We start from the raw sequence: 24,961 nt of genomic DNA, 5'->3' as shown, positions 1-24,961 counted from the left end.
GTTTGCTTTTGAGGTCATTATACTCTTGCTGCAGTTCTTCCAAGATTTCTGCTGCCACTTCTGAGATCTTCTCAGCTTCAGTAGCCTCACTTTCTGCCTTCTCCTTGGCCTCTTGTACTTCAGAGGTCTGTTCAGTCTGCATCTTTTGCTCAGCTCTCACCTTAATGACTTTTCTTTTGTTTACAGAAGTGATTTATTTCCTCCAGACCGTCCAAGTCTTTACAAACTGTTCACCTGGAGTGCCTAGGTCACCTTCCCCTAAGTGGTATGCTTCACCACTTGTGTCTTATTTTTACAATTCTTCATTCCTGCTACCGGTTGTTGGACCACGCCCTTGCGTTTTCTTTGTACCAGAATTCGCTTTCCCGCATCATTATCGGGAATCTTCCACAAGCCCTTCTTCTCTTTTACTTGCTGTCTGAACTGGCTCCTAGACCACACTAGTCTCTGAACCCTCTTTTCAGCAACATGACACTGTGCTGCCCAGCGTTTCATCTTCACGCTTGAATTCTTGGTGAACTTTTGAAACAGCCCCTTTTCCTCTGACATCATTTTCAGGGTGCGTGTCAAAGTTAACCTTTCAGTCTTTTTCATACAGACCCTTTCTTTAGCACGCTCACATTCAGTGACATATCTTGCAGACCTGATTTTCTCCTCTGTAAGCTGCTGTTCACATATTTTCTGCATCTTTCTTAGTTTGGACAATAGCGCCTTTTGGAGACCAAGCTCCACAGAAACATCTTCTATCTCTTGCTGAAGACTTACTTTAACCTTCTCAAGCTTATCACAGGCAGCTGTCTTCTCTTCATACTGCTGCCTTGTAGCTTCTACTCCTCTTGTATTTCTCTTTTCTGCTCTTCCACAGAATCCAAGCACACAGCACTCTTCTCTAGTCTATCTTCTAGGTCAGACACCTCAGCCTGAAGTGTTGCAACCTGCTCTGACAGGTTTCTCTTAGCTTCTGCATCTTCCTCTACCTGCTTGAGGAACACATCTCTCTCATCTTGCATTGTCTTCAGGTGTGCACTGAGACCAATCCTCTGCTGCGTCTTTTACTGTAGCAACTTCTGGGACTCTTCACTCTGAGCTTCCAGCTCCACCTGCAGCCTGCTCACCTGCTCAGACAACGCTGTCTGCACACTGTCACCTTCAGTTATTTTTATTTGTAGCTCTTGAAGCTGCATCTCTACTGTATTTCTCTTGCATTCAGACTCCTGTTAACCCTGCAAAAGGACCGTCAGCTTATGGGTAAGCTCAGTACACTTGCTTTCCACAGCCTGTTTGACCTCTTGCAAGGTTTCATTCATCTTTTCAGCTTGCTCTAACCGTTGGGACTGTTCCTTCATAGTTAGCGCATGGGTCTGAACAAGGTCCTGGATCTGAGCTTCATATTCTTCAGCTTCCTCATCCAGGATCATCTGTAGCTGGGACAGCAGTCTCCCATGCAGTGCTTCCTGGTTTTCTTTGTAATCTAGTAAGTCTTTCAGGATCTCTGCTTGCTTCTCTGCCTGACTGCAAGCAGCTTTCTCTAGTTCCAGCTCTTCCTTAAGTTGACTTATTTGGCACTCCAAGTCACCATTTTTCTTTGCTAACTGCATTTTTAACTCTGCAACTTGATTCTGAAAACCTGTAGTTTGATTACATGCATCTGTAGAAGCTCTTTCTAACTTGCAACAGGTCTCCAACTCTTGGGTTTTCATTTGCAGTTTCTTACAGTCCTGTTCATACTGCACAGATTGTGCCTTCAGACATACTCTGCGATCAGCCTAATCTCTGGCTACATCTCTGAGGTCTTGTATCTCTTCATGGGCTCACATTGGTGCACATCTCTCCTGAATTTTAAACAAGCGTTCTCTTGCTGTCTCACCCTGGACCTCAGGATCTGCACTGACAACCTCACTTGTCCCACTAGCAGCAGCCTTTTTTCTTCTTTTTTCTCTTTTCACATTTAGTACGATCTATCTTTTCTCTCTCTAAAGGCATAGTACTACTCACTCCAGCATTTCTAGTCCTACACACTCTATCCTCATTATTACTTCCCTTTTTCACTAGAGGTATACTTGCCCTGACTCCCACATCGGCATTGGCTGCACTCCTCATTGCAACCTGTTCACACCCTGACTTCATTTGCGGAACATTACTACACATATATACAGAAAACAACCCACAATACCCCCACCCCCATTTCAAGGTTAGTGGAATTTTTCTGCAACACATTATCCACAATACAGCTTATGGACTTCTTTTCACCCAATGTACATACTGCCGTTTTCCCGGCCCCCTCCTGCAAGGAAAACATTCTGTTATGCAGCATGTTAACCACATTGTCATCAATTTGTTCACCGTCAAGTCCATATCGCACAGTCTTTTTAGTGGTCTCACCACTCCATGGATTGTTATGACAGTCCTTTGTTGGGGACACCTACTGTTGTGCCCTCAAAGTGCTGTAGTCAGCCTCCAATACAGACCAGTGGGGTTTTACTGGCCACTTTGCCACTGGACACCCGTACATACAGAAGTCTATTTGTAGACACCTCCAGCATGGCTCTTTTTGGTTGCCTCCTGCAACGGCTGCCATCTTGACTGCACAGTCCACAATGAATAAATAAAGCAAAAAGTTCACCAACTTGCATCGAAGATGTCCTCAGTCTGGTTCGTTGTTACTCCCACATCAACTACAATTTTTCGGCCCCCTGGCCCTTTACATGCTTCTCCAGCAGCAACTGTACACTCAGCCTCCTGGCCGTTTAGACTGCCTCCATCAGACGTTTATATAAGAAAGAGATCCGGCAGCACTTCAGGATGCAATGAAAAATCCAATGGTTGTTTATTTACCCATCACCCACAGACAGCGACGTTTCGGCTTGAATAAGCCTTCTTCAAGCCTTCTGAAGAAGGCTTATTCAAGCCGAAACGTCGCTGTCTGTGGGTGATGGGTAAATAAACAACCATTGGATTTTTCATTGCATCCTGAAGTGCTCCCGGATCTCTTTCTTATATGGACTTTTGATTTGGAGGTATTGGTTTGGATCTCCTTACTAGCGATTGCACATAGGTCTAACCCCTATTGGGATGTCTTTTTTGTGCTGCTGATTCAACTTCTTTGATAAAATTGTGACTTCTCCATCAGACGTTTGTCACCCCTAAGGCAACTGCAAATTCAGCCTCCTGGCTCTTTAAATGCCGCTTTGTGCGCCACTCCACTTGTGCCAGCGCATCCACCACCATATGTAAGCAAGCGGGGTGCACTTGCCTGCAGATCACCAACTCTCAGACTGGAATGGGCACCGAGCACGTAGAAGAACTCTCTGGAGACGCAGATTTCCTTTTAAACCTGGCTCCTGCCAGTCTTTATTCACAGTACAACTAAAGTAAACAGAGTCCATATAACGTTCTTCAACAAAACATAAAAGTCCACATACACACCCCACCTGGGTGTCAAGGTTAGGGTGGTCACCCCTGTCAGACTCTGGCCTTTCCTAGGCCACTGGCCTGCAGCAGCTTAGCTCTGCTGCACAGGTCCTCTCTGGCTCTCTCAGCCAACATCTCCCTGGGTGTAGAAGGAATGTACCATTATATCCAACTTCCTGACTACACCTATGGGCGTTTTCCCTTTTCTCATGCACCAAAATGCTTGTCTGTTGCCCCCTACAGGCCATTCTCTGTAGTGCACCTCTACAACAGCTTTTGCATAAAGCCACTCCCTTTCTTTCTCCATAAAGGTCTATGTTTTTAGAATAAACTTAGAATTCTTTGGAATACAACCTGTGTGGTGTGTCACATTTACTTCTCCAGGCCTGCTATACATTTGCCATTAATTTGGAACCCTAGCAACATATTATAGGGGTTCCTGGAATATCCCTAACAGCTTTACAGCAGCTTCATGTATCATTCACACAAAGGAAAGGAAGGGACCTATTGACTTGTATGGGAGACTGTTCTAGGCATGCTCTGTGACCTATGCAGAGGTCATTTTGCAGGAAGGAGGAGTAGATAGAATTTAGACCTCATTTGAATGGTGGCTCCTGTGTTATTTACATATAGGTGTTACCTTTCAGTATAATCCTACCTGTGATGCTAGTGAGATAACTGCTGCAAAGCTTTCCCTACAGAACAGGAAGTGACAGACTCATAATAGACTCTGTGGTAAGTGGGAAAAATGCAGAATTTTAGGAGTTTTTTCTTTTAAAATACAAATTAAGACTAAAAGTAAAAAAAGAAAATCACCAAAACTTAAAAAATATGTCTAACACAAAAATGTGATTTATATAACAGGTTATTTTCTGATAGCATATTCCCTTTAAAGGGGTTGTCTGAGAAAATATTTTTTACAACTAGGTGCCCCACGGCATAGCTCAACTCTTCCTGCTCTCCACGTGTCTCTCAAAGGTAGCGTTAGTACTCCTCGCTGACGTTATGTGTTGCAGGCTGTATTCAGCCTGTGCAGCCCCATAAACAGGCTGCTGCAGACAATGACAAAGCTCAGCGACGATCGCTGAGCTCTATCATTGGCTGCAGCAGCAGGTTTATGGGACGTCACAGGCTGCTCCAGCCTAAAAACAAAATAGCACAGTGGAGAGCCACAGTGGGCGGAGGACATGCGGGGAGTGAGGAGAGGTGAGTGTCAGTACCTTTTATTATGTTGTGTCATGAAGGACCAGTTTGTATGCCTCAGACAACCCCTTTAATACTAGGGAATTTCAATTCTCTGAAGGCAAATCAAAAATCCACTAGGACTATACAATTATTAACAAGGTTTTCCTGTTACATATTACTATAGATATTAAAAATTAAATGAGCTAAGCAGCCTGAGCACAAAGCTTATACAGGACATGAAAGGATTTGTGCTATTCATGTATTTAGCTCACAGAGGATTACCTGGTTACACTGTAGTAAACTCTCAGCTCTGAGACGCATTAATATTTTTATTGCAAATGCCTTTGTATTGTGTGGCCTAAAACTAAATCCAAGAATTCAATTGCTGTTCCTGAGATTATCATTGGGAAAAAAGTCCCCATAGGTTCTCAATTGAATGTTTGGTGAAACTTGTATATACTCTAATTCTGTACATATTGAAATCATAATTAAGCCTTTATTCACACCAGCATTTTTGCACCGCTAATTTTGCCGCAATTAAAAATCGAGACCATTTGAAGCATTAGTTTTGAATGTATTCATACAGATGAGCGATTCTTAGCCGCATAAAACATGTTGCGCCAGGAATAACAGGACATCGGTGACTGAAAACAGCGACTGATTCTATACGCAGTCAGAAAAGATAGGTCTTGCTCTATCTTTTTGCCAATATTCGCTGAAATCTCCCATAGACTGCTATGGGAGCTGAAAAATAGTTTAGTTGCGGCCGACGCTGGGAAAGGAAGACAGCCATCTCTTTTTATCTATTAGAAGACATTCCGAGGATTTCTGCTGACCGAGGGATTTCCACACTGTGTATATTTTCGCTGATACACTGCATCCGCCTGTGTGAATGAATGAGAAAACGCAGCTAAAGCTTGGGATTTGATTCATTCATACGATTTGCGGCTGCAATGTGGCAAACGTAAAAACACATCGCTCGTTTGAAGGAGGCCTAATACTGCTGATTCGAGCAATATAAATTGCAAATTTGGTAAAATAGTAATAATATAGCACAGTTGCCCATAATCACATTGGCTTAGGGCCCTTCAACATGGAGTGATTATCGTTCAGTTTATTGCTGGCCCAGCAGGCACTACAGGACACTAGCAGCACACTTGTCCTGTCTCACATGTCTGTATGCCGTTCCTGGATTAACTTGCCATCTGTGGGAGAGACCCTGTGTCTCCCCTTCTGCTCTAAGATAGAACTCATCACTGACGTCAGCTGGTCTCATTGGCTGACAGTCAGGTTTAATCTCACTGGTGCAGAACCCTAAGGGTAGAAAACAAACATACAAGTCCCTATGCAAGTGGGCGGGTAGAGAGAAAGATGATAAAAGGAAGTGACGCAGTTAGCAGACTCAGTCAGAAGAGAGTAAGGAGGAGGTTGCAGTCCTGTAGTCGGCGAGGATGAGTATTCAGCAAGTATTCCCAGCCAAGGTAGAGTGTAGTGGACAACCCGCTTCCTTGCTATTCTACAGCATCTTCATCTAACAGTGAGTTATAGCTATCCGGTGAAACCAAAGCCAGGATCAGCACATAGTCACTAGTCTCTCTGCCTCACCAATAGACCTTCTGTTAAAGCAAACTAAAAATCTGTTCAGCAAACTTCACTAGTGGGGAAAATTGTCTAGTAAATCAGTCTTCAGCTAGATAATAGAGCGTTGAAAACCAGCAAATCATTAAATCAATCTTACTGTATCTTGCCTGTATTATATCGCATCCCTGTTCACCTGAGATAAAGCCCTCCACAGAAAGTTGTACAGTTAACCAGCAGGACTGAAGGAATCTCCTGTCGTGGCTATCACAGTCACAGCAGAAGATAGTAATTTTTTGGGATGGAGGGCTTGAAATATAAGCCCTACTTCAAAAATAGTCCATGTAGAAAAAATAAAATTAAAAATAATAATACATCACCTTAAAGCGCTGTCATCTCCGACACGTCTTCTAGCAGGTCCTCGACACTCTTCTTCTGCTTCTCTTCTGGCCGGGGATTGAAAAGTCCCCGTCTCCTGAATCACTACCTCTGATTGGCTAAGCACTGTGACCAATCAGAGGCAGCACTTTCAGTAGACGGGGATTTTCAATCCCTGGCCAGAAGAAGAGTGCAGGGGACCTATCAGAAGACGCACCGGAGATGACAGCGCTTTTAAAGTGATTTATTATTATTTTTTATTTTATTTTTTCTACAGTTATGGACTATTTCGTGGTAGGGCTTATATTCCAACCTTATATTGTCACAGTGGCAGGGGAATCTTGCGATCCTCTCCCATTGACTTCAATTGGGCCGGTGCATTTCCTCGTCAGTGTGAAGGCACCCTTAAAAATCAAATGGTGATCGGCCTATGTAAACAAGCAATCTATGAGCAACTGCCTGTTTACTATGAATGGATGCCGGCTGCTGGTTCAATCTCCAGCCCGCTCCGCCTTTATTAGCATGGAAGTTATAATTGTTGGGACAACTGTCAGGTGCTTAGCAATTGTTCTGACCCATATAATAAAGTTATCATGTCATTTTTGTTGCAGCTTGTGCGCCGTAGAAACAAGACGCTCTGAAAGATGGCAGAATGTCGTTTTTTTTTTTCATTTTACTCCACTTAGAATTTTTTAAAAGTTCTTCAGTACATTATATGGTACATTAAAAAGCACCATTGAAAAATACAACTCGTTCTGCAAAAAACAAGCCTTCATACAGCGACGTCAATGGATAAATAAAGGAGTTACGATTTTTTTAAGGGGGAGGGATGGAAAATGGGGGAAAAAAGGGGCTGCGTCATGAAGGGGTTAAAGGGGTTTTCCAGTGAAATTCTATTGATGTCCTGTCATCAGGATAGATAGCGGATAGATCATCAGGATAGGTCATCAATATTTGATTGGCCGGGGTCCACTGCTCGAGACCCTGACCGATCAACTGAGTGGGGACATGCCACATAACTCCCAACCAAGGGTACTGTAGTGGCCGCCACTTGTAACTGCAGGCACAGCTCTCATTTAAATCAATGAAAGCTGTGCCTGCAGTTACAAGCGCCGGCCACTACAAAACTATTGGCTGGGTGTTATGTCCCATTAAGACAGGACGACAGTCAACAACTGCTTGGGCGCTGACGTCACTGCTAAGGTTGTTAGTGCTTATGTAGAGTGTTTAGACAGGTGGAGTTTACCGCCGGATCGCTGTGTTTTCGCTGGTTTCTTGTTCAGGGTTTCATATTCTATGTGACGTGCTGAGTGGGGAGCAGAGGCGTAACTATAGAGGATGCAGGGGATGCGGTTGCACCCGGGCCCAGGAGCCTTAGGGGGGCCATAAGGCCTCTCTTCTCCATATAGGGAACCCAATACTATGAGTAAAGCATTATACTTGGAGGCCCTGTTACAAGTTTTGCATCGGGGCCCGGGAGCTTCAAGTTACGCTCTGCACTACGCATACACACCGGCTTGCTGGCCGAGACACTCACGGCAGATCCGAACAGGTGTATGGGTCTCTGGCTGGGCACCGGGTCTGATTTTGCAGTCGGAATCCAACTCAGCCGTGGAAAAAAATTAAACTAGTACAGCAAAAAAAAAAAAAAAAACATAGAAATTTGCTATCATAGTTACTCTACTGATCCATCGAATAAAGTTATCATGCTATTTTTGTTGCAGTTTGTGCGCCGTAAAAAGGAGACACAAGCAAAGACGGTAGAATTTAGGTTTTTTTTCCATTTTACTCCACTTAAAAATTTATTTACTTTTTTCAGTACATTATATGATACATTAAATAGTACCGTTGAAAAAATACAACTCCTCCCGAATAAAACGAGCCCTCATACAGCTACATCGATGGTTAATAAATAAAAGAGTTATGATTTTTTAAAAAGAGGGTCGGAAAAGACTAAAATCCGGTAAAAAAAGAGTCCTTATGGGGTTAAATGCATCCTCACACCTGACCCTTTGTTTTGCTTGTAAGAGATTGGAAAGAGAAGTAATTATATGTTAGAGCTTTATACACTACAAAAGAAAATGGGTTTTATTGTTTTGGAAATCAGAGTCTTCATTAATATAATAGTCTACTAAGTCGAGAGAAATCTACAAGACTTAAGACAAACATCTGTTCATGTTAATTCATTAAGTTTATTGTTTAGTTGACCAGAATCCCGAAGGCTGTGGTCTCCAACTAAATAAAGTGAAAAGATGGTCCATCATTGTATGACTAATACTAATAGTTTTAAAAAGCCTGCTGTTTGGCGAGTACCTCTCCTACTGTATAAAGTGAACAAGTGTAGCATATTACACTGCAAGCTACAATTTAATTGACTCAACTTTAAGTAGTCTATGTAAAGATAACACTGACCTACGTGAAGACAAAGTTGAGCAAACCGTGTGACGTGCTGTTACAATTGTACTTCTGTATTGCTGCTATTACAAGATAAGGGTGAGCAGTCCTTGATGAGGTGGTATCAAGGACTTTGGCTAAACAAAGGAAGTCAATGTGCGACAGCAGCAGACTAGCACAACAGCAGAGCTTCAAAGTTCAGAAGAAAATTGAATGGCGAATTAACATGTCCAGATATCCCGCTCTAGTCATCCAACCAATATAAAAGAGCATTTGACAGCATCCATTCAGGTGAAAAAACAACTCACATTTTTATTCATGTATTTCACACGTGCGGTGATGGTTCAACCTTCAGGAGGCGAGGGTTGAAACTTCGCTACACATGTTGCCTACATCAATAACATGTGAGTTGTTTTCTCAGCTGAATGGATGCTGTCACTCTTTTATAAGGACTTTAACTGAGAGTTTTTGACTATATGGTGGTCTAGGACCATACTCCTGTGGTGAAGAGAATTTGGGGATGTGCATGCATACATGACTGAGGATGATTGGGAGCAAATTCTATAAAAAGTATTTGTTTATCAGTCACAAGGACCCATAGAGGTGCCAGCCAAATGTATGAAGAAACTTGTGTAACCCCACAAGAAAGGCCTAGGTGGGTCTGGCTGTAGCAGAGGGTAGCCTCCTAGAGACCTATAGCTGTTAGTAGGTTGAGTGAAAGCAGGCAGTCACTTTGCTGTAACCTGACCCTTGCTGGAATTGTGGAGTGTTGTAAGGTACCCCAGAACCCATAATCATAATGCACTGTTAATTTATTGCAATGCCTGACCACATAGACTGCTGCTATATGTTGCAGCAGATTTCTAGCATTATTTTGGATTTTCCTCTCAGCTTTCTCTAGCACTAGTGGGAGTGTCTATTAAAATGTTCTGCTACCTGTTTTTCTATTTAGCAATTAGGGAGGGCTTTTGTTCCTGTCATGGCTGTGGACCTGTGCTGATTATTCTCAGTTTTCATCTGATGTTTGTTGGAATCAGAGTTGGATCTTGGTCTCCTGACTTTCCCTGCTCATCTCAAGCTAAGTACTGTGTTACGGCACTCTGACCCCCCGAGCGCCAGATGGGCTGCCCTGAACTTATCACACCCCACTGTCCCTGCCTACTTGCCTCAACCTGGGTAACCCCAGGCAGACAACTGGGCGGCGGTCCCTACTCTGGCTAGGGACCTGGCGACTACCTAGATGGGACTACCTGACGGGGGACAGAGTGCCGACAGGAAGGCAGATGGAAGTGACCAAACAGAAACAGACTGAACTGCAGACAAGCTGGAGGAAGCTGACAGGCAAACTAGGAGCTGTCTGAGACTAGCTGCAGACAGACTAACTAGACGCTGACAGAACCAATAACTGGCAGTGAGCTCAGATCTCACTGCAACGCCAACCACGGCATCCCTAGTACCATGTCTACTGACATTTTCTCCATCACCAGGAATAATAGTTCTTCCGAGTGGGAACTCCCCACCGTGAACTGTAAGACCAGGGTCCTCCATCGTACCAAGCCCGTAGCAAGAGGGATAGCATCAATGCTAGTAAAACGAATTGGCATCTTCAGCGCCACAAATTCAGCCATCAGGGGTCTAACGAAACGCATGCTTATCAGGTTAGCGGCTGCTCCGGAATCAATAAACGCCTGCCCGGGGCGGGAAAAGTTCCGGAATCTAACCTGACAAGATACCAGAAGTTTAGGAGGTACCTGTAGTCCTAGGCGATCCTCCCTGCAATCGCCTAGGACTTGGAGTTCTTCCGCTGGTTCAGACTGTGGGCGCTGAGGCTTCAGGGGGCAGGTTATCACCCGATGTCCAGCTTTCCCGCAGTAGAGGCAGAGATGATGCAATAAACGAATCCGGCGTCGCTCTTTGGGGTCCAGCGGGTCCACCTCCATTGGCTCGGGAACAGAGACCGGTATGGAAGAGGAGGGAACAGGACAAACGACCTCCCTAACTCTACGGGTCTGTCTATCTTGCTTCCCCGTCCTGAGCCTCCTATCTGCCTTCACCGCTAGCTCCATAGCCTCCTTTAAGGACCTGGGAACGGGATGGGAGATCAACAGCTCTTTGACCGCGTCCGAGAGGCCCTGCAGAAAAACGTCTTTCAGAGCGCTATAATTCCATGTAGTATCACCCGCATAGCGTCTGAAATTGGAGCAATAATCCCCCACACAAAGCGACCCTTGATGCAGCGCCAACAGCCGCGAAACCACCAACCCCACTCGGTCCGGTTCGTCGAAGATACCCCCGAGTTCCTGAAAAAAGGAGCCCGCCGACTGCAGGCAGGGGGAACCCTCGGGAATGGAAAAAGCCCCGCAGCAGGGACATTATAAGCCCGACCCTCTGGGCCTCCGACCCGGAAGAATGGGGACACATCCGAAAAAACAGGCGACACGCCTGTTGGAAAACAAAAAATTTGTTCCTCTCTCCGGAGAACACCTTGGGAAGAGGGCACTTGGGTTCGGGACTGGTTGAGACGTCCGGCCCCTGTGACAACGCCCACTGCTCCTGGGCCACCATGCGAGCTGAGAAATTCTGGATCACTGGCACCAGAGCTTGCAGCTGGTTTGCGAGGGAGCTGATCGCCTCCATGGAGAAAAAGTTTAAAGGGCCATTTATTATGTTACGGCACTCTGACCCCCCGAGCGCCAGATGGGGTGCCCTGAACTTACCGCACCCCACTGTCCCTGCCTACTTGTCTCAACCTGGCTAACCCCAGGCGGACAACTGGGCGGCAGTCCCTACTCTGGCTAGGGATCTGGCGACTACCTAGATGGGACTACGTGACGGGGGACAGAGTGCCGACAGGAAGGCAGATGGAAGTGACCAAACAGAAACAGACTGAACTGCAGACAAGCTGGAGGAAGCTGACAGGCAAACTAGGAGCTGTCTGAGACTAGCTGCAGACAGACTAACTAGACGCTGACAGAACCAATAACTGGCAGTGAGCTCAGATCTTTTAACTACAAGGTTCCGCCCAGGGGCGGAGAGTGGGAGGAGGCAACTCCTCCCACTGCTGCATAAGAAGGATGGAGGCGTGCGGGCGGCACCCTATGGGTGGACACACCCACGCCGCCGCCCACCGGCCGCTCCAAGCCACCAGAAGAGCCCCGACACCAGAGCTCCAGGACGCCGACGCCGGAGCGACGCGCGCCGACCGCGAGACCCCGCGCCGCCCTGCATGGTAACATACTGTGGTTATTGGTGGAAGTTGTATTCTTTCTTAGTTGTTTACTTCTGTTGCTGATAGAGACAGTGAGTGGCCAAGGGTTGTGGGTTGTGTGCGTTCTTATCAGGATTGGTCATTCACTGTAGACAGGTAGAGTCTCTCATTCTAAGTTATATAGGAAAAGTTCCTTTTACCATCTTTTATACCACACATTTCCTGTTGTGGTTTATGTTCTTTGTTCCACTTTGTGAACATAGCCTAGGAACTGTTTAAGGGACTGATTTCAGTACATCCTAATCAGACGTGACACTATACTTCTAAAAAGTTATTAGAGATGAGCGAACGTACTCATAACGAGTACTTACGCACCCGAGTACCGCCATTTTCGAGTACTTCAGTACTCGGGTGAAAAGATTCGGGGGGCGCCGTGGCGGCACGGGGGGTAGCAGTGGGGAGTGGGGGGGGAGGGAGAGAGAGAGGGCTCCCCCCTGTTCCCCGCTGCTACCCCCCGCACTGCCACGCCTCTCCCCGCCCCCCGGCGCCCCCCGAATCTTTTCACCCGAGTACTGAAGTACTCGAAAATGGCGGTACTCGGGTGCGTAAGTACTCGTTACGAGTACGTTCGCTCATCTCTAAAAGTTATGCCTCTTTGTTCTCCACTTAAGATATTCAAAGACTAGGACCCTCGCGTATTGTGTCAACTATACTGAGAGATGACCACTTTTCATGTGACATTGGCTCTTTACTTTTGTCAACTGCAATAATATGAAATATTCAATAAAAAAGTGAATTGGAAAAAAAAGTGTTCAAAGTTCAACTACAGAGTGCAAACAAATTTACTTAAATTGTGAGGTATTTCTACATTATGCTTATATGCTTTACAAGAATGTGCGCTCATCTAAGGGGATTAAACCATAGGCACACATTCAAAGGATTTGTCCCAAAACTCAGCAGGGATTCTGGATAATTATCTGTACCTTGTTCTTGTTCTTTGATGGAACACATCTCATTAACAATTATATAACCAATCTAATATAACAGTGATGTGTTTCACATTCCTCCAGATACATAGTTTGCTGCACATTAGTTGTTCATGGGCTAATTTAATTCTATCAGGCTTGTTTGACATAATTTTGAAAATGAAAATCACACATCCCTGCACACTCATATATCTATTAAGGGGCTAAACATGAGAAGTAGAAAATCTTTAAACCCCAAATTTCCACTGGTGATCATAAGAAATCCTGAGGTGTTTGCCAAAGGTCAATATTTTGCATTGTTAGATATAATGTAATATGAAAGTCAAACAGTATGGTTTCTGAGCATGTGATATTTTATAACAGGAACCTCTTTACACAGATATTATTACATTGTCCTTGATCTGAACAGTGGGCTAAGCATTGTATGGAATTGGGGCCCATTACCCATACACGTATTAAAGGTGCTCTGCATATTTCCCATAACAGACTGAGGATCTCCCCACCGCTAATGCATCTACTGAGGGACCTATCCCCATCACTATGTCTTAATCCACCCTTCGCAGCAATCACAGCAGTGCAAATGCAGAGCATTCTGTCTGTCAACTTGTGTAAAGTTTCAGCTCTGATTGCAGTTCATTTCTCTACTAGCAACTCACGAAGGTGATTTTAGCTCATAACTTGTATATCTCAAACACACCTGCCCACATGATCTCAAAGGAGTTCAAATGGATTGCAATCGAGACTCTGGGGTGGTCATGCAATGTTCTTCAGCAGCTATTGTCGTTCTTTTGACTGAACATACTTTTCATACCAATAAGACAGGTGCCACAAGGGATGGCATGGTACACCAGGATGTTGAGATAGCACTTGGAGTCCATAATTCTGTAGTGGCCCGAAGTAGAGAAAGAGACTGCCATGTAGTGTTCAGAGATACCTGTCCAAAAGTGAGTGTCAGTGGATTGATTCATCCTCCTGTGGTGTGTGTGTCCCATACAGATAACTTGGACTGTAGGCCTGGTGTCATCCTGTGTTGTTCCTCCCTGACCTCCATAATTTGTCCTTACTACACTGATGTGAGAATTTGTTGATCCTACAAATAAAGTCCAGTTACTGACCGTTCCCAGTGACTGAAGTTATTGAGTTACTCATGTGTGGACTCTATTATTTTTTCCTGTCGGACATTCTACGGCGTAAGGAACGATGGTGTCACCTGTGGACAAGTCCACTACACCACCTATTCAGGTAACCGCTGCCTCAGCGTTGCCTGGAAAAGGCCTGTTGGTGCCTTGGCCAAGGCTACACATGTCCCTCAGGGGAGGAGTTGGTAGTGCCACCGTGACATCCCTAACAACTACCCCCGCCATCTCCTCAGTGGTGTACCTTGTGTCTTGGTAGTTGCAATTCCTTTGAATTTTAAAGTAAGTCACCCACCGCACCACCTGCAAAACATCTCCAGACCATAGTGAAACCTCTTTCATACTTGACTGTATGCTGAATGCAAGCAGGAAGCATGCCCTCATCTGTTGTACAAGGAATTATTTTTTTCCTCTTGGACCCAAAGACCTCAAATGTCAATTTGTCTGTAAAAGGACCTTCTTCCACTCATTCGTAGTCCATCTCCTGTGATTTTTAGCCCACAATAGCCGCTTCTTTTTAATAATAGCTGAAGCAATGGTTTTTGGGCTGCAACACATCCCTTCAAGCCAATAGTTACAAGGCCGCATTTGTCGGTGACTACTGATATGCTTTTCTTTCTCATTTTCTTCAGAACAGCACAAATCTGACAAGCAGTTTGAAACCCACTCTAATAAATTGGTACTCTTGTTTCGCAGTCACTTAAGGTTATTCAGGTCTCTGTTTTCAGTGTATCTATTGAGGTTACACTGCACTGAAACCTTCTCCAGGCTAGTAACTTTATGCAACCCTATGCCCTGCATTTATCAAAGTGGCTATGGCAGATTGCTTTTTAATTGATAACTTTTTTCTGGGAGCCATTTACTGTAAAAGACTACTTTACAGATTCTTCAAAAGTTTACTAAGGCCAATTCTATCCATTCAGTCATGTCCGACTCTTGGATACTCTGTAGCCAGTACTCTCCATGCTTTTCTATTTTCTACAGCTTCTTTCAATTGCCTGTTGTCCATTCCTGTCTCCTTCTTGATGTCTTTTGTCTTCCCTGTTTCCTTTTACCACTGACCGTTCCAAGTAGTGTAGAGACCCAGAGGGTACTACAGGGTAGCCGAATAGTCAACAAGTCCTGAATACCTGGCTGTGAGTTCTTCCAGAGACACAGCAGGTATCGTTCAGAGGGAAGATACTGTCTTTCCAAGAGATCGGGCTGAGGTTAGTCTGTCCAGCAACCTGGCTTTCTGATTGGCTACTTGTCAGTAAAATCTCTGATTGGTGGTATTGGAGGAGTCTAGCCAAGCCCGGGAAAGTGAGCAAGATGGAGAAGGAAGTGTGTCATAAAAAGAGAGAAAGTGCAGGAAAGAGGCAGGAAGTGAAAGAAGAGTTGAGAAGTTGGTTGTTGGAGGTGAAGAAGAGAGGAGGCAGTGTGAGGAGCTGCAGCCATTTGGAAAACTACCAGAGGGCTCAAGGTGGAGGAAAAGTGCTGGGAATCCACTACAGTGAGGCCATTGACCACCATCTTATTCCCCACTGTCTCCCCGCTAGGGCCCACACTTGGCCGCCACAGTAGCAGCTCTTTTTCCAGCAAATTTGTGTCCAAAATAAGAAAGTCTGTTTCATGATCTCGCCTGCCAGGGACGACTGCGTATTGAGCAGGGATCTTGCTGACATCACATTTTCTCTCTATGGCAGGACGTTTGAGCTTGCATAGTCTGACCCTGACGTTAGCTATAAGGAGTTGATGATCGGACCCACAGTCTGCACCTGGTAGTGTTTTTGCTGAGAACATTGAAACTTTCAATTTTTGCTGACAGAGTATATAGTCTATTTGGTTGCGATACTGCCCATTTGGGGACGTCCAGGTGTAGAGGCATCATTTAGGCTGTTTACACAGTATGACAATACAAGGTGAACACTGCAGTCCTTTAACTGTATACAGTGGTGATTAAGAAATCTGCATAAAAAAAGAAACTGTCTTTATTGCCGATTACAAAACAATCACAATGAAGTTTTCATTTCACATTCTGCTCCTGGAAAAGGAAAGCTGTGCTGTGAGTGGTTGCTATGAGCAAGAAGGGCAGTTTTTGTCTTACACAGATTTTATAGCCCCGTTTCTTCAAATACTACAGTCTTCAAGGTTGTTTATATAAATAATGTATAAATATGATCCATGCGAGTGCTCAGAGTGTTTAAGTCGGCAGGTTGACTGATTTCTGTGCAAAATGCACGTCAGGTTTATCGTTTACTGAGAAATCGACGAATCTGGGGGTGTTTTAAAATTAATAAGAAGTAGTAAGGGTGATGGATAATGGGACACTAGTCCTTTCCTCCAGACTTCGTAAGAAAAGCAAAACTTTTGTTGAAGTTTAAAATATTGAGTGCAATTTGACTTTTTCTTAAGAATAAGACTACTTGTGTAGTGACCCAAAGCTGAAGTGTTAATGTATATAAATGACTGTTGTGAGTGAATCTGGTATGCGTGTGTATGCCCTTTTAACTGCGTGGTTGTACGTGTTGGGTAGTTTGTGGGTGGAGTTGGTAGAAGAAGGGAGAAAGAGAGAGATGGAGCTCAGAGAATGTAGTAAGAGGAGGAGGACATCCAGCAAGAGGCTGAGGTGTACAGTAACAGTTCTCCAGTTATTCAAAAAGAGAAGAAAGAGTGATGGGATGAGTCTAAACTTCCATTTACATGGGACGAATATCAGGCAAATGATGCTCAACACTCGTCCGTGCATGTACTCGCTCCCGTGCTGTTGTACAGGAGTGAGTATCGTTGGCTCTCACCCGGGCAGCTGGAGCAGATTTCACTCCTCACTCTCCCTCGCCCCTCTCCATTCACCTAAAACAGCGCCTGTTAAGTGCTGAACGGCTGCTGTATACACTGAATGATCATCCTTCAGATCATCTTTCATCGGTTAGGATGCATAAACGATAAAAGATGAGCTGAACAATCATCGTTCAGTGTAAACAGCAGCCGTTCAGTACTGAACGGCCGCTGTGTTAAGTGAATGCAGAGGGGCAAGGGAGAGTGAGGAGTGAAATCTCCTCCTGCCATCCTGCTCCCCTGCTAGCCACTTTGTCAGAGAGCCAGTGATACTTGCTCCTCTGTTACAGTATGGGAGCGAGTACACACAGGGACGAGTGTCAGGCATCATTTGCCCGACATTCGTCCCATGTAAGTGGAGCTTAAAAAGAGAGAGACTTGCACAAATGTCTTCACCGTGTCAGAAGTGTAACTCCGCAGACGGCCTTGCAGATAACTGGGACTGAGGACATCTGGAGTTCAGAGGGAAAGAGTGTCTGCTAGTAAGCATATGAATCTGAGAGAGTGGGAAAAAAACAAAAAATCATAGCAAGAAAAAGTGTTATTTCTACAGAGCTGTTACCGCAAGTTATTGTTGAGAACATCAAAGCTGGAAAAGTGTGAGCAAAGTACAGCCGTGCACCTCCGGTTGTTTCCTTAAAACGTTACTGTTGGACTGTGGACTCTTTATTTTTGCGACATGTGAACAGCGGCCTAGAAGAGGTGCTGGCGTCACATGACAGCTGTGCAAGAAGTCAGGGCATCATAATTCTGGATGCTCCATTCATTTTTTCACTGCATGCGCACCCGAGTTAGACCATGCTGAGGCCACTGAGGGAAGAGATCACAGAGCCACCCATCGTAGTTTTCCTGTGGGCCTCCCGCTCAGGCCGCTGCACTTGCACATGGATGATTAGAAGTTGCGCCCGAGATTCTAGGCACAACTCACTTTGGACAACGTACAAACATCCTGTCCATGTGCTGTCTGATGTGCGAGACTCCGCACATGTACAGGTGCTAGTTTCTTACAAAAATCAGACACGAATAGGACCTGCTGGTATTTGTTCTTTACTTGGACTATTCTTCCAAGTAAAGAAAAGCCAGTGTACGTACACCCATGCATTTGAATGGGTGCTATCTCCGTTGAACTTTTGGACCAAAAAAATTGCTCCAAAAATTGTATGAAAAATCATCTGTGTGCAAAAAGCCTAAACCCAGCATTCTTGGGCTATTCAAGATGCAAACCATTATAAGACTGTATACCATTACGTTATAAACTATGTAAAATAATAGCATAGTCAGTACAAATCCCCTGTGAAATCATGTTGGCAATAAACTTCTGGTTATGGCATGTTCAGTATAGTACATTAACAATAGGTCAGTATCCCATTGAGGTAATACATTCAGACTTTTAATAGCTGTTCATAACTGCTGATAAGAAACACTTTAATTCATCATTCCATTAGTCAATATTGCACCATAGAGAACTCAAATCCCCCAGCCAGGCTATAACGCCTAATGACATTTATGTGCTTGACTGTCCATGCAATCTTTCATATTTTATATAATTTAAATTAAATGGAATCTAATAGAAACATGACATTTTAAAATGTATGCAAATGTTTCTAATAGTAGAAAATTAAATAAAACAACAAAAATTATTCACTACAAGTGCATTAGGCTGGTTTCGCACCTGTGTTAGAGCTCAGCTCAGGGTTTCTGTCTCTCTGCTCCAGTTTTCGAGGAGAGGAACTGAAATAAAACTGAAAAAACTGATCCGCTTTTTTCCCAATTGATTTCAATAGGGTATCAAAAAAATGTAAAGCAGACAGAAAGGCTTCCATTTGTTAAAATTTTTTTTAATAGCGCAGTCTGCAGTGTTACTTAATAATACATATATCTACTATATAATAAAAATCTAAGGCTGGGTTCACACATGGCAGATTCCTGACGGAAATTTCGCGATTTGGCCGCAGCGAAAAACCGTGACATTTCCGCCAGGAGGACCGCCGCAGCTTTGAAGCGGCTCTTCCGCTGCAGCCGGCGCTCCCATAGAGGAGAGCGCGGCCGCAGCGGAAAAAAAAATAGACATGCTGCGTTCGGCAAATCCGCTGCTGCGGTCGGCAAAGCCGCGCCGCAGCGGCGGTTTCTGCCGGATTAGCCGCAGCGGATTCGCTGTCCTGTGTGGACGAGATTTCTGAGAAATCTCGTCCACTTGGCTGGCTAATCCCGGGATTAGTGGCCGCATGCGGATTTGCCGCGTTGAACTTCCGCACGGAATTTCCGTGGCAAATCCGCCCTGTGTGAACCCAGCCTAAGGCTGGGGCTATTGGCTTACAGCTAGCTACCAATTACAGAGCAGTTTTAATTTTAAAGGATTTTTATTTAATCTACTCCATTCAAAACAGTGTGTACATAATGATTGTACAATTGTAATAAACAATAAAAACAATATACGCTGCTTCTGTCATGATTTTAAGTAACATTCTTCAAATATGCAGAGCTTTTGTCGGTATTTATAACATATATTCTCTAGCTGTGACATATACAAACTAACAACTGGAGAGGAAAAGATGAAGAAATAAAAAATGAGAGGGGAAAATAAGGAAGGGGAAAAAACAAAAAAGGGAAGGGGGGGGGGGAAGAAACTAAGGTAACCTGGGAAGGATATCTGGCACTGGCAAGGCTTTTCCACATACTTGATGTTTCATCAGCTTTGGCGGATTAGGCTAAGCAAGCCAGTTAGGATCGGGTGGTGCAGCTGGAGAGCCAAGTATTCAATTCTGGGGAGGTGCAGAATTGAGTCCAGGCTGCCTAGGTAGCATAACATTTCGTATGCCGCAGTTCATCCCTTGCACACAACTCCTCCATGTATTTCAAATTGTCTAAGGACTCTAGCCACATCAGCTTTGAAGGGGCAGTGGTGGATTTCCAACTCCTCTGGATAATTTGTTGCATAGCAAGTAGGAAAAATTGCAATAGGGATTTCTTGGCTTTTTGCTAATGATCTTGGAATCATTGACAACAAGGCCATCTCGGCAATCAAACTAACCTGGGACCTACAAACCGAGGCGTAGAGGGCACCAACCTCCTGCCAGAGGGGGTGTAATAGAGGACATGACCACCACAGGTGTATTAAGGTAGCCCTGTCTTGAAGACACCTCCAGCAGACATCCAGATACTGGGGGTAAATTCTGGCCAACTCTGCTGGGGTCCTATACCATTGAGTTAAACTCTTATAATTAAAGGGGTTGTCCCGAGATAGCAAGTGGGGTTATACACTTCTGTATGGCCATATTAATGCACTTTGTAATATACATCGTGCATTAATTATGAGCCATACAGAAGTTATTCACTTACCTGCTCCGTTACTAGCGTCCCCGTCGCCATGGTGCCATCTAATTTCAGCATCTAATCGCCCGATTAGACGCGCTTGCGCAGTCCAGTCCGGTCTTCTCCCTGGTGAATGGGGCCGCTCTTGCCGTAGAGCTGGTCCTCGTAGCTCCGCCCCGTCACGTGTGCCGATTCCAGCCAATCAGGAGGCTGGAATCGGCAATGGACCGCACAGAGCCCACGGTGCACCATGGGAGAAGACCCGCGGTGCATCGTGGGTGAAGATCCCGGCGGCCATCTTGGTAAGGTAAGTAAGAAGTCGCCGCAGCGCGGGGATTCGGGTAAGTACTAAACCTTTTTTTTTTTAACCCATCCCTTGGGTTTGTCTCGCGCCGAACGGGGGGCCTATTGAATAAAAAAAATACCCGTTTCGGCGCGGGACAACCCCTTTAAGTTCCTGCATCCTACTGGACACGTTCATTTTGTGAGTCAGGATGTAGGTTTTTCTCCACAACTCCTCCCGTGGCATACCACCTAGCTCTCTTTCCCATCTCCATTCTAAAGTACCACTCTTGTCTCATGTATTGTCTTCAAGGAACTGTTGATATAGGGCAGAAACTTTAAGTGGATTATCGGGGGTCGATAGACACAATTTCTCGAAAGGAGTCACGGGTCACCCGAGGTGCTGGGAATCCCTGAGGGACCTAACATAATGACAAAATTGCAAGTATTGGTACCATGCTCCCGTCAGGGGCCCCCCTTCCTCCAAGATCTCCTGAAGGGACTTAAGCCTCGAACCCGTGAGCAGGTCACGAGCCCTAGGGACAGTGTCTGCTATCCTGCCCATTAGTGAGGAACCACTAAAGAATGCTGGAACATCTGGGTTACCAACCAGTGGTGTGAGAGGGGCCTGGTCTGAAAGCAAAGTGTAGAATAAGTAGCCTGAAGGGGATTAACTACAGAATGTTCAGCAGGAAAGGGGGAAGAAGGCTCCCAAACACCAGAGCAGGCACATTCACGAAAGCATTGGGAATACTGAAGACAGTCTTTGTCTTTATTTTGTCTTCCATTTGCCAGATTCTCTCTGGCTGGAAATTTTAAAGGTAATCTGTCACCTCCTATAAACACCATAAACTAAGTTATGGTACTTATAGGATAGGTCCAGGGGGTATAATTTTCATACATACGGCCTCCCTGTTCCTGCACTGTCATCTCAGTCAGTTGTTACTCTGTCTATCAGTATGAGTCTTTACATTCAGTCTGTGCTTTTGCACTAGTCTGTTCTCTATAGGAGTGCATTGGCTGAATGAAAAGAGTCACAATGGTAAACTGAATGCTGACTTCCATTTGTGCAGCAATGGGGAGTCTGGTAAGTAAAAAAATTATGCAAATAAGGAAGATGGAACAATACCTCTGCAGTGCCACCTATTGGATGGCAGCATTCCTTCAAATCAATGCCAGACCCTTTATACAGGCCTTTATAACAATGATTGGGAATAGGAAATGAAGCCAGAAAGCCAACTTATCCACACCACTTTTTGGGTGCTCTCCTTAAGGAGAGACGACATGCGTCTTGACCCATGTATAAAAATTATACCCTCCCCCAGAATACTTGTAGCTTTCCTATAAGCACCATAACTTGGTTTACAGTTCTTATAGGAGGTGGTAGGCTCCCTCTTTGCTAAGACACTCTGCTACCTCTCTGAGTGCAATATACAAGAGGCTAAATACTAATTCAAGTTTACCTAGGGTCATGAGATCCTGATAATCCAGAGCATGCGCTCTGAGCTGATTCAATTGTCTGCTTGCGCTCATGGCTGCTGGAAATGCATATTAGCGGCATCCATATGGCCAAGAGAATACTTAGGCCTCATGTCCATGGGCAGGTCGGATTCTGCATGTGGGAGCCTGTCACGGAATCCCACCCTGCCTGCAGTTGAGGACACTATTTTACCTGTGCGAATCTGGTCTTCTGTGTCCTGACCAAATCTTCTTTCCTCTACACGGCAGATGTGTGCGGGCTTCAATGGAAGCTGGCCGTGTGGCATCCGCAGTGAAATTTTCCGAACCAAAAGATCCACAAATCAAATCCGCATGCTTTAATGCATTTGAGGACGGCCCATGTATCCCTATAGGTGGCTTGATTTGCGGATCGGATCCGCCCGTGGATATGAGGCCTCAGTTATAGAGCTACTAAGTTTGCAACAGATGGCTGGGATCAGACATTCCAGCTAGGAAGAGAGAACAATGTCAACTGCATTGGGAACCACAACTCCCGAGCATCCTGTGGGCAAATAACCTGCTGGTGGGCCACAGGGACACTCCTGCTTCACCATAAATGAAGTTAATCAGAGAGCTCTGTCGTGACACCAGAAAGCACTATGGTGAGCACTAATTTTATTATTATTTGTGGCTGGCAATTAATTGTGATTTGTTTTGTTCAGACGCCAGTGCTCTTGGGCACAATTTGTAGTTGTGAGTGGTGAGGTGTGGAATAATACACAGAGCCACATATTTTGCTTAAATTGTTGTAACCATGATATTATTAAATAAGGCAGTGAGTTGAGGTAGTTTTCTTCATCACATTCAGTGCATAATAACTAATACACAAATTGCAACAGTGTAGAGACTTGTGTCTAACTCATTTATACACTGGGAGCTTACTCTGGATTTCTACTCTCTATCCTTCTTTGTATTTATATCTCTTTATTTCTTTATCTCCCTCTCTTTATACTTACAGTTAGGGCCAGAAATATTTGGACAGTAACACAATTTTCGCGAGTTGGTCTCTGCATGCCACCGCATTGGATTTGAAATGAAGCCTCTACAACAGAATTCAAGTGCAGATTGTAACGTTTAATTTAAAGGGTTGAACAAAAATATCTGATAGAAAATGTAGGAATTGTACACATTTCTTTACAAACACTCCACATTTTAGGAGCTCAAAAGTAATTGGACAAATAAACATAACCCAAACAAAATATTTTTTTTTCAATATTTTGTTGCGAATCCTTTGGAGGCAATCACTGCCTTAAGTCTGGAACCCATGGACATCACCAAACGCTGGGTTTCCTCCTTCTTAATGCTTTGCCAGGCCTTTACAGCCGCAGCCTTCAGGCCTTGCTTGTTTGTGGGTCTTTCCGTCTGAAGTCTGGATTTGAGCAAGTGAAATGCATGCTCAATTGGGTTAAGATCTGGTGATTGACTTGGCCATTGCAGAATGTTCCACTTTTTTGCACTCATGAACTCCTGGGTAGCTTTGGCTGTATGCTTGGGGTCATTGTCCATCTGTACTGTGAAGCGCCGTCCGATCAACTTTGCAGCATTTGGCTGAATCTGGGCTGAAAGTATATCCCGGTACACTTCAGAATTCATCCGGCTACTCTTGTCTGCTGTTATGTCATCAATAAACACAAGTGACCCAGTGCCATTGAAAGCCATGCATGCCCATGCCATCACGTTGCCTCCACCATGTTTTACAGAGGATGTGGTGTGCCTTGGATCATGTGCCGTTCCCTTTCTTTTCCAAACTTTTTTCTTCCCATCATTCTGGTACAGGTTGATCTTTGTCTCATCTGTCCATAGAATACTTTTCCAGAACTGGGCTGGCTTCTTGAGGTGTTTTTCGGCAAATTTAACTCTTGCCTGTCTATTTTTGGAATTGATGAATGGTTTGCATCTAGATGTGAACCCTTTGTATTTACTTTCATGGAGTCTTCTCTTTACTGTTGACTTAGAGACAGATACACCTACTTCCCTGAGAGTGTTCTGGACTTCAGTTGATGTTGTGAACGGGTTCTTCTTCACCAAAGAAAATATGCGGCGATCATCCACCAACGTTGTCTTCCGTGGACGGCCAGGACTTTTTGAGTTCCCAAGCTCACCAGTGAATTCCTTTTTTCTCAGAATGTACCCGACTGTTGATTTTGCTACTCCAAGCATGTCTGCTATCTCTCTGATTGATTTTTTCTTTTTTTTCAGCCTCAGGATGTTCTGCTTCACCTCAATTGAGAGTTCCTTTGACCGCATGTTGTCTGGTCACAGCAACAGCTTCCAAATCCAAAACCACACACCTGGAATCAACCCCAGACCTTTTAACTACTTAATTGATTACAGGTTAACGAGGGAGACACCTTCTGAGTTAATTGCAGCCCTTAGAGTCCATTGTCCAATTACTTTTGGTCCCTTGAAAAAGAGGAGGCTATGTATTACAGAGCTATGATTCCTAAACCCTTTCTCCGATTTGGATGTGGAAACTCTCATATTGCAGCTGGGAGTGTGCACTTTCAGCCCATATTATATATATAATTGTATTTCTGAACATGTTTTTGTAAACAGCTAAAATAACAAAACTTGTGTCACTGTCCAAATATTTCTGGCCCTAACTGTATATTTTTTAATTATTTTTTTTAATTCACTGTCAAAGTGTCTCTCCTTCCCAGTTACTCACGGTTTCTCAGATTTCTCTCTTGTTTCTCTCTTTCTCGCTCTGGGAGCTTACTCTGGATTTCTTCTCTCTATCCTTCTTTGTATCTATATCTCTTTATGTCTTTATC

General features: G+C 44.5%; 1 pseudogene; it reads right to left on the bottom strand.

The window, feature by feature from the left end:
• Positions 1–258: 258 nt before the first annotated feature.
• LOC136573553 (myosin-9-like) lies at positions 259–1,568 on the bottom strand (annotated as a pseudogene).
• Between the last annotated feature and the right edge of the window lie 23,393 nt (positions 1,569–24,961).

Source organism: Eleutherodactylus coqui, chromosome 7, assembly GCF_035609145.1.
Source record: "Eleutherodactylus coqui strain aEleCoq1 chromosome 7, aEleCoq1.hap1, whole genome shotgun sequence".
Classification (NCBI taxonomy): domain Eukaryota; kingdom Metazoa; phylum Chordata; class Amphibia; order Anura; family Eleutherodactylidae; genus Eleutherodactylus; species Eleutherodactylus coqui.
The sequence above is the reverse complement of the archived record's forward strand: the minus strand, read 5'-3'. Positions and strand labels throughout refer to the sequence as shown.